General features: G+C 35.4%; 1 long non-coding RNA gene across 2 annotated transcripts; it reads right to left on the reverse strand.

The window, feature by feature from the left end:
- Positions 1-8,642: 8,642 nt before the first annotated feature.
- Positions 8,643-9,940, reverse strand: LOC145126312 (uncharacterized). 2 transcript variants are annotated; one of them, XR_013716398.1, is made up of 3 exons: positions 9,453-9,940; positions 8,924-9,045; positions 8,643-8,834 (listed from the first exon to the last, which is right to left on the reverse strand). It is a non-coding gene; the product is annotated as an uncharacterized LOC145126312 (long non-coding RNA). The 2 variants fall into 2 exon arrangements; XR_013716399.1 differs by having other exon boundaries at positions 9,433-9,940.
- Positions 9,941-10,159: the final 219 nt, after the last annotated feature.

Below are 10,159 nucleotides of genomic sequence, written 5' to 3' on the forward strand. Positions count from 1 at the left end.
AGAGACTCTTGAGAATCCATAACTTGAGGACAAGTTATGGAGTTCATAAAACTATTTATGAAAAGGACTCTTCATTTTTCCTTAACCTATGAGTTTAATGACTCTTTTAAAGAAAAACTTTTCATTTTTCCATAACTTGAGGACAAGTTATGGAATTCATCAAATGCCATTTAAGATCATCAATTAAACTAACAAGCATGTCAAATAATTTCTATGATCTACCAAAAACTCATAAGCATGCATAATTCATATCAATAATTTTCAAGAATCATATGAACTTAATATAAAACTTGAAACTTTGACAATTATCTTTAAATTAGACAAGCAAGAACATTACCCTCTTGGAAAACAGATTTCTAGGTTCAAAAAACAGTTTAGGTAGTGATCCTCATCCAATAGCAAGCAAAAACCCGAAATTCCGCACACAGGTGCATCACCACGTCGTAGTAAAGACTGCCACGTCGTGGTGAGCAGTCAGATGCAAAAATGGCAGAATTTCAACTTTGGAAAAAACATGTAGCATCAAGTATAATTGAAAACAAGCCTAGGCTCTGATACCACTGATGAGTTTTGAACATTCTAACACTCCTATGGTGTACATGCAACCCTATGTACCTTGAATCTATGTTTTCTCTATTATACATGCAAATATCAATTTTCCAAGGTATCATCCTAACTAGCATATTATGGAGTATATACAACACAAAATATAGTTGAATGACATACCTTTTGTTGTAACTTGATTCCTTGTACCTTTCAAGAGCTTAGTGCCCCAAGTGTTGCACCTCAAATGGTTCACACACCACCACCAACAATTGGAATAACTTGAGAGAAGATTATCATGCACCAAAATCGGCTAGCCCTCACTTGTATTACTTAAGTGCCGATTTTGCTTGGATGAGGCTCCTTTATATAGTGTGCACATTAGGGTTACACCATGTAACTCATGCATTTCCATATTCTTCATGATCCATGGGTTTTAACCTCCATGAAGTATCCATGGGTAACCACATGGGTTTAGTCCAACATGAAGAACTATGGATCATAAGCCCACTATATAAGAATGAATGATTTACCAAATCAATCCCCATTTATTTAATTAGTCTCTTTTGATCACAAAATTAATTCCAAACTAATTCTTGATCAATACTAATTAAATAATTCATATTAATATATTAGAACTTATAATATATTAATAAACCATAAATATCATCTTCTCACAAAAGTCTATCCAAATTGTTCCGATGCCATGAAACCCAAATGGACCATGCTACTCTCGGGTCAACTACATACCAATAATAGTTATGGGCTTAGACACCAAATCCAACACTTTTGGTCCCTCATGGTGGTGTAGAATTTTAGTTCATAAGCAGGCTCAAGTTTGGGTAGCCTTCAGGATCACCTTGGAAGTCTTCTCGAGCTAGTTTCGTATTAGTGGAGTCTTTTCAGTCTCAATCAAGTATGGGATCTTGTCCCGACCGATCATGAGGATGTCTTCTGTTATTGATTGAGGTGGTGTTTCGATTTAACTATGGTATTTCTTCCCTTTTTGAATAAGGTTACGGTTTCCCTAAGGATGTACATTGTGGTAAATTAATATATAATGTTGAGAGGGGATTTTGTGAGCTGGGCAAGATAGCATTGGAGCACTTGGTTTAAACTATGTGCATGGTTCTGTTAGGTTATAGCCTTCGAATTGGATCCAGAGTTCGTCCGTTATCCTATTCTCGGGTCGTGTGCGACCATGTTTTCGTAAGGTTTTGCTTTGGTAGCAACATTGTTGTGCTCGGTTGGCGTTCTAAGGGGCGTTGATTAGGTCCCTTCAAGGAAATGGAATAAGGTGAGTATCTTTAGGCCCCGAGTGTTGGGCGAATGATGCGATGACGACAAGGTCGGTGTGATATCGGGAGCATTCCAGACATGGTCTGAGGGCCAGGGAGGGCATTCCAGACTCATGTTGTTGGCTCGGAGGCAATCCATACCAATGCTGAGTACCTTGCAGAGGTATTCCAGCCATAGGCTGTGGGCCTAGTGAACATGGTTGTTCATTTCTTCTGCTTATGGTACTTTCGGTGTTGATGCGTTGATGGTAGTCGGGCGAGTCACCGATCAGTTGGTTTGGATAAAGGGAGCAGTAAGGGTTGTAAGGAGTACCAGTCAGGTATTAGGAGTTCTCCGTGGGATGTATGCATTATATTTCCGTATGTTCGCAAGCTGTTGTTAGGAGTTGGGTGCAACGCATAAATTCTTGGCTTGATCATCTTTGATCGTTGGAGCAGTGGTTGGTAATGGCATGGCGGAGAGTCAAGGGTTACTAAGGTTTTGGTGCATCATATGGTTTTGGGTTTTGGGCGAAGTTCGCGATCGATGTGTTTTGAGGATCATTTATGCATGTTTTGGTGGTGTCTCCAGTCAGGGACTAGGGGTAGATTCATTGGTGGACGCTCCTCAGTCTTAGGGAAGGATATGGGAGAAAATTTTATGAGTTGCCGTTTTCGAGTTGGCTTTTTGCGGAAACTCGCGTTGGGAATCGTGAGTGTATTTGTGCCAGGTTTGTATTTCAGTGAGATGGGGGTTAAGGAAATCAGTATCTTGTAGCTTATTGTGTTCATGAATTTGTTATCATCAGAAGTTGAATAGATAGTTTGATGGATTTAGCATTGGTTTCAGCTACCTTAGGAAGGTTGTGGTATGCTCATGAATGGTAAGGACTGATTTTGAGGATGAAATCTAATTTTAGTGGGGGAGAGTTGTAAGACCTTGTTTCGATTGGGTGTAGGTGACATAATTTAGATGATCTGGGTGTTCAATTTGTGTTTTGGAGCCAAAGGGTATTTTGGTAATATGTCAGCTTGGGCTATTATGGGAATTGGATGTTTGTTCGGGAAATTTTAAGGAAATTATGAGTTGATTAACGCGTAGAGTTTCTTGTTACCTTTTCATGGATATAAGGATCGTCAAAATCGGATTTATTATGAGAAAGTTATGGCCTTCAGAGAATATTAGGGTTTAAGGAGAAACCTAGTACGCGGGGTGTACCTAGGGTGTACGTAGGGTGTACTGATGTGAAGGGCAGTACGTTGAGCGTAATGTGGTGTATGCTTAGCGTACTGCGAGGGTTGGATCCGGGGTGCAAGACCTCGTACGCTGGGCGTACGAGGAGTACGCGGGGCGTACGAGGGGTGAATGAAAACCCTAAATTTTTATGTTGTACCCTATATAAGCACATTAAGTCTTTAGGATTGACTCTTTACCAGCCTCCAAGTCCCCAAAACCCTAGAAATCGTCCCTTATCCTCCATGGTGGTGTTTTTGAGCTCATTATGTTTTGGGCCATTTTCAAGAAGGAGTTTGATGCAAGGTTGTGGATCAAGAAAGAGCTTATGGATCTTGATTATGTGCTTCATTTCCAGCTTGTTTGAGGTAAAAAGCTATGAACTTGTTCATTAATAGCTTAGATCTATTATATATGAGTTTTGGTCCCTTTTTGGCCCCAAGAATGAGATATAGTGGTTTGATACCACTCAAGGAGCTATGAGTTTCCACTCTTGGTGTTTCTGAGGTTCTAGTTGCATAAAGTTGTCACCTTTAGGGTTTAGATTCATCTATGTAAGATTTTACGCCCATTTGTTGATAGTTGAGTGTTATATTTTGAAGTTGGGTGTTTATGGGGCATGCAAAGTCACCAAGTCAGTGACTTTATGGTTGTAGACACTTATTGGGACTCAGATCTGTGATTTGGACTTATGGACTTAAGCATTAAGAGCTTAATGGTGGATTTGTCTTAATGGAGGAGTATGTTGGGCGTACAAGTCTGTACGCCCAGCGTACACGCCAAATAGTGTGTACGCTTAGCGTACAATTGAGTACGCCCTGCGTACTCAGTCATGTGGGTTTTTGCAGATTAGGCTTTGGTTTGGGCCTTCTTTTGGGCCTAGTTGTCTTCGGCCCTGTTGGGCCATTAGGTTTTGGTCTGATAATTATTTTGAGAAGGACTGCAATGGGTTTGGGCTCAATTTGGAAAATTGGGCCATGGATTAAGCCTTGTCTGGTTTTTGGTATTTGGGCCTTGTGGGTTATTAGGTTTGGGCCTAAGTCTTGGTCCAAACTAGGTGAGGGGTAAAGTGGTCATTTACCCTAGTAATGGATTTATGGATATGGAATTGGACCCAAATGTCGATTGGGTGTTGTTTTGATCTTGATAGTTCGGGGATCTGTCAGGCAACAGCCAGGGATTTTCTGTATGATTAGGCAGTGCGAGATGAGTTGTCCTCACTGTATTTTGAAATATGAAGAGGGATGCCGCAATTATATTGATAGATATATCTCTCGAAAAATTCAAACAATTCCTTGCCCTTTCTTACAATTTGAAATATGAAGAGGGATGTCGTAATCATATTGTGAACTTGAGAATGCAACTAACGCAACCAATATATATATATATATATATATATATATATATATATATATATATAAATCTTTGTCGGATCTTTATAATCTATTAGCGAAAGTATGTCCTCATAATCATTTTCATGAATTAGAGTGAAACCTTTGCCACTAAGATTTCAAGGTGCATACGTTCCTATCTTTGTAGATCTTTCATTTTCAACCTACAATCATAAGACTAGGTTTAGGACAAACTAAGTTCAAACTTATTTTTCCTTTATGAACTGAACTTTTCTATTCTTAATTTCTTGCCTCTTTGGCAGCTCAAGGCATACCAGTGCTTCCGTGTCGTTAACAACCCATATGTATTGATCAATTTACCTTCATTGACCAACATGTTTTACTTTTGCTTTAAAATGAAAACATAGAAATCAAAAAGCATTGCCAACTTTAACTAGAAGTGCACAAAAATAAGAATGTATCAACTGAAACACAACATGTTTTTAACCTCAAGTCGCGTGCTAGTGATAACTAAAATGTTTATTGTTGGTTGACATTTGAAACTCTCAAGATCAATACGACTCCCACTGACATCTTGAAATATGAGTTTTCTCTCAATGAACATTCCTTAATCATATAATAATCTAATAAGTTAGCCTTCTCTCTCTTAATATCATTTCTAGTTATTTCTTGTTATGAGGGCAACCCCCAACAGACTTTGCTTCAAATTACAAGAATATATCAATTTAGTTATGATCTTAGACACCTTAATCCAATAAAAACAGAATAAGACTTAGTGCCATCTAAATCTCAGTCTTTTGAAAGGATAAGGTGTTAAGGCGAAGCGATGTGCTAATCTCGAATCACCCACTTTTGTGAGGTGAGTGCGTAGTTACTTTCAATAGCATAATACAATAAAAGTACTTATTAAATGTTAATTGTATTAATTATACTCTATGCTATTTATATAACCATAATAGTTGCTTATTAAGGAGCTATGTTGGAAATAGATTGCCTTTAGTCATAGACTTGTAAAGGGTGCTTAGTTCCAATTAAGCTGAATATTGAATAAGTCTCATTTTGGGGTAGAGTGTAGTAGTCCTCCTCTTTTTGGATGACCATAAATGGTGAGTCCAGATGAGACAATTGGCAAGTATGTCTGGGTCATCAACCAGAGTAGATGACAACACTTGACTATTCTAGGCGGTTTAGTGAGCAACGTTGCTAGTGTGGACTTATAACCCACATACGTAGATAAAATGGGATACCATATTTATCAAATACTTTGTACATTGGTTGTCTTAATATGACTTATACTGGCCAATGACTCCCCTATATGTGTAGTCAAACAGTTGCTCACATGATTCGTTAGGTAAGGTGATTCTCCAGATGATCGTCGCATTAGGATTTATGAGAATCGATTGGGCAGGGTAGGTGGTCTTACATCAGATTATATACACCTATAATGTTTGTTTGCATTAATGTTATTATGATTTATTATCATTAAAATATTATAGGCTTGAAAACCCTATGTATCTCACCATGTTTGCCAAACCTAACCCACTCAATTTCCGCAACACAATAACTTAAAGCGTAAAGAAAAAGTTTTGTAAAAATAAGGGGATCTCACATTTTGGTTGAGTTTTGCAACCCGCTAACCCGCCAACTCGTTTATTAAGCGGGTCGTATATGGGTTTGTACAAAAAATCACGGGTTGACATGTGACCCGTTTATGATTTTAATATAAAAAATTTATATATTTATTAAATGTTTTAAGTAGGATTTGTGCTATTTTTTTTGTTACTCGGTTACCTCCTTCGTCCCTTAACTTAAGCATTTTCACGTTTTCCCTAAATCACACAAAATATAAAATATGCACTGAGCCACTAATGAATGATTGAAAAACAACTGAACGATGAACGTCTTCTCTAGTTCTCCTTGCCGAAAATCCCAGCTCGCCGGTCGCCACCCTCCGTAGCTGCGCTGCACTTCTACAATTGATATGTTGTTTCTGAGCTGCATTTCCTTGCTATCACTCTCTCAGTCTTTTGTTTTGGACCTCTTGTACGTTTTCTTTTTGCTTCATTTATCAATTTAGTTTCTTAATAATTTACAAAATCACAGTCTTGCAGATTCACTTATTCACACACAGATATAAGTTGTAATGTATATAAGTGTATATGTGTTTCATTTATCACATCTCTTCTACCTGTACCATTCACATATTCACACAAACACCAGAATTGCCTGTTAACTTAAGCAATTCACTCGAATCCGACCCACGAACCTGAATCTGACCCGCAAATCCATATAAATAAACGAGTTGATGTTCCAAACCCGCCAACCCATAACATGTATAGTTAAAATGAGCTGTGTTTGTGTTGGTGTATTTTGACCCACTAACCCGCCAACTCGAACATGACACGGTTGCTACCCTTAGTCATTCATCTAGAGCCGACAATAATCAACCTAACCCGTCAATCCAACCGGAACCCAACCTTAAATTAGCAAGTTTGGTTGAGATTTTCAACACATTTAAGTTAAATGGGTCAACCTGTCTAACCCATTTAATTAAATAGGTTGGGTTAGGTAAAATTATCAACTCGTTCTCAAACCGCCAACCAATTTATTTAACAATAATATATATATTTAGTTTAATAATTATTTAACGATTATCATGTATTAATCTAAGTAGTAATTTATAAATTATAATGTTGTATTATTATTTATGTTTACAAAAATGCAATCATAATTCTTATTTTTTCTTAACACCGACAACATTAGTCCCTTTTTAAAATCACTTTGAAATTAGACTTTTTAATGTTATTTGAACAATTTATTTGTATTTATGAATTGTAATTATATTTTTGTCATACTTTGAAATTTTATTTAAGTTTGGAACTAATTTAAATTGTGTAATCTTTAGTTAACTTATTTAGTTTTTTATTTAAATGAGTTAATCCATGTTTAACCTATTTATTTAATAGGTTGGATTGAAAAGGATATAAATAGGTCAACTAAGTGACAACTAATTTATATAAATGTTGGGTTGGATTGGAAACATCAATATATTTAAATAAATAGGTTGGATTGAGTTGAAATCTTCAACCCAATTAATAAATGGGTTGAAGCTTAACCCAACCTGTATCAACCAATTGCGGATTCATCATATAAGATAAACTTATTTTTATTTTATTTTATTTTTATTTTTATTTTTTTATTATTATTATTTTTTTTTTTGAAAACTTAATAAGCATCATTTTTGCACATTTGCGTAGCCACAAAATCGCATGAGATCTGGAATCGTATGGAATGGAAATAGAATTAGCAAATGAGAAGAAGGAATCGACGAACATGAAAATAATCGTTTCCTTTTTGGGCTTGATTTATTATTTTAAGCACTGAAAGTATGATGAAAATGGACCTAAAAAAAATCTCATTATTGGACTATATAAAAAGAACACGCCAAGTCAACCACGATTTTTGTAAATTATATATTTGGTTATAAGTTGAACTCAACAAATAGACGGATTTTATCCCAAGTTTTATTGGTTTAATTTTTAATTAAGTTAAAAGAGAAATTAAATATCTATTACTTTTGTTTCTACAAATTATTATACCCAATTAAATAATAACATGTGTCATATTAATATACTAAAATATCATTGAATTTGATTAAATAAACATTAAATGTTGCACATATCATTATTGGATATAAGGATTTATAGGAAAAAAAAAATAGATATTTAATTTCTCGTTAATTAATGGTCACGTAATTTTATCCCCACGGCTACCTAATCCCCAGTCCCCACTCCATTGCTACGTCCATTTGAATAAAGGAGTCGTTGAGACGTTGAAGACTTTGACCCTCACATTATCATATTTGCGTTGATTGTTGACTTCTTAGTCAAAGTTTTCAATATATAAACATCCCTATAACAATATTATTTTATCCAAAATATCTTTAATATAAACATTTACACAAAATTTCTGTTATGATGTTTTACATTTTTTTTTTATAAAGATAAGGAAGCTTATAATTTGTAAATAATATTAGTAAGGGACAAAAATAAAGTAAATAATAAAACATACATTTCATTAAAATTAGGGAAGAATCTCGCTTTGCGGGATTGAGTACGCCAAATGAATGGACAAAATGGAAAGAGTTACATGGAGACTGTATTGCTTGTGCTTGTGCTGCTCCAGTTGCTGATCCATAAAAATATTCCATTCACTTTCAAAAGGGCAAAATGCATGGAATTTTTAAAGGTAGAATACTACTTATTCAATGTAACAAAAATGAAGTGCTTACAATTAGCCCAAACATCATAACTAAGATGTACCTCTCCCCCTCTCACTGACAGACATACACACACAATACATCGATTACAGACCAAACCTTTGGATCTTGTATTTGACAAATCTCAAATTCTCAAAATGTATTGGAAACTGAAAAAATGAATCAAAGAAGATAACAATAAGAACTTTGAAATTAGTACCAAAAGCAAAGAAAGATAACACATTATCAGGTACGATACATATTTCAAATACCATTCAAGCGTTATAGCAAACACTTGGCAGACAAGCAGGCACAAGAATAAATATAGATACTTCTCCAGCACAGAGGTCGCAACAACCCGTCAAATGTAAAGCCATATCACTGTATTTTAATGAAGATTGTAAACTATAAAAAAAAATACCAAATTGGTATAACAAACACCATATAAAAATAAAAAATTCCTATTGCCCAAAAAGAAACATCATTGTAGCATTTCATCAGGAACCTTGCAGGCATAAACAAAAAGCCCAAAAATGATATATTAATATACCCTATTTCTTTGATTAAGAATAGAATTTAAATATTGTGGAGGATGGAAGAGAATGAGTTTTTAACTTTCAAGAGTTAGAGATGCAAATATTGAATCATGAACGTTACCTATTACCCAGCTCAATTCATGACATAATAAACATCGTAAAACCCAAATTGGATTAATATTTAAGAGTCCATATAAGGCATAAAAATAATACATGTAATGAAAATACTCACAATTTTAATTAAAAACCAACCGTGATAAAGAACCCGCCCATGTCAGAAGTCAGAACAAATTGAATAAACTTCCTCAACCACACATATTGCTTCTTCATTCTTCCTAGCAGCTAGCAGGTTGTTCATCCCAAGTTCCTTGAACATACATGATAAAGACGAATTCACGACCAAACTTATCAAATAGTTGTATTAATTGAGAAAAAAGAGTTATAACATGTAGGCATAGAGTCCTAAGAGAAAATATATGAAAGATAAAAAGAAATCCCCTCGCCAGCGAAAAAAAAGACCGGTCCCCCATATAAATTTTATATGCTGGAAAAAAGCTAAAACCGAAGATAGAACCAAATGGATTATCAACTATCGAACCCTAAATTAGAATGTGGGGAGCAAACTGTTATGGTCAGACAGTTAACACACGAACATAACTCTCCTCAGCTGTAACAAACAAGAACTCAAGAATTTAAGGTGGTTCGGTCTGATGACCTACGTCCACACACAGGTAACTAAGAGTTATATTTCTTTTGTGTCTCACCTTTACAAATACAGAGTAGTCTCATATATATAGAGATTGAAATGATAACAGGTCAAAACAACAATAAAAGGGAACCATAAAGCATGTCATAAATACGGTTGTTCACCAAACACAAAAAACAGATATGGCCCTTAAATTCTGGCTTAATGTTTTCTGGCACTACCTTTATTCTTGACCAACCCAATAAATGGCTTC

The sequence above is a fragment of the Lactuca virosa genome, chromosome 7 (assembly GCF_052849685.1).
Source record: "Lactuca virosa cultivar CGN04683 chromosome 7, Lactuca_virosa_CGN04683_v6, whole genome shotgun sequence".
Taxonomy (NCBI): Eukaryota; Viridiplantae; Streptophyta; class Magnoliopsida; order Asterales; family Asteraceae; genus Lactuca; species Lactuca virosa.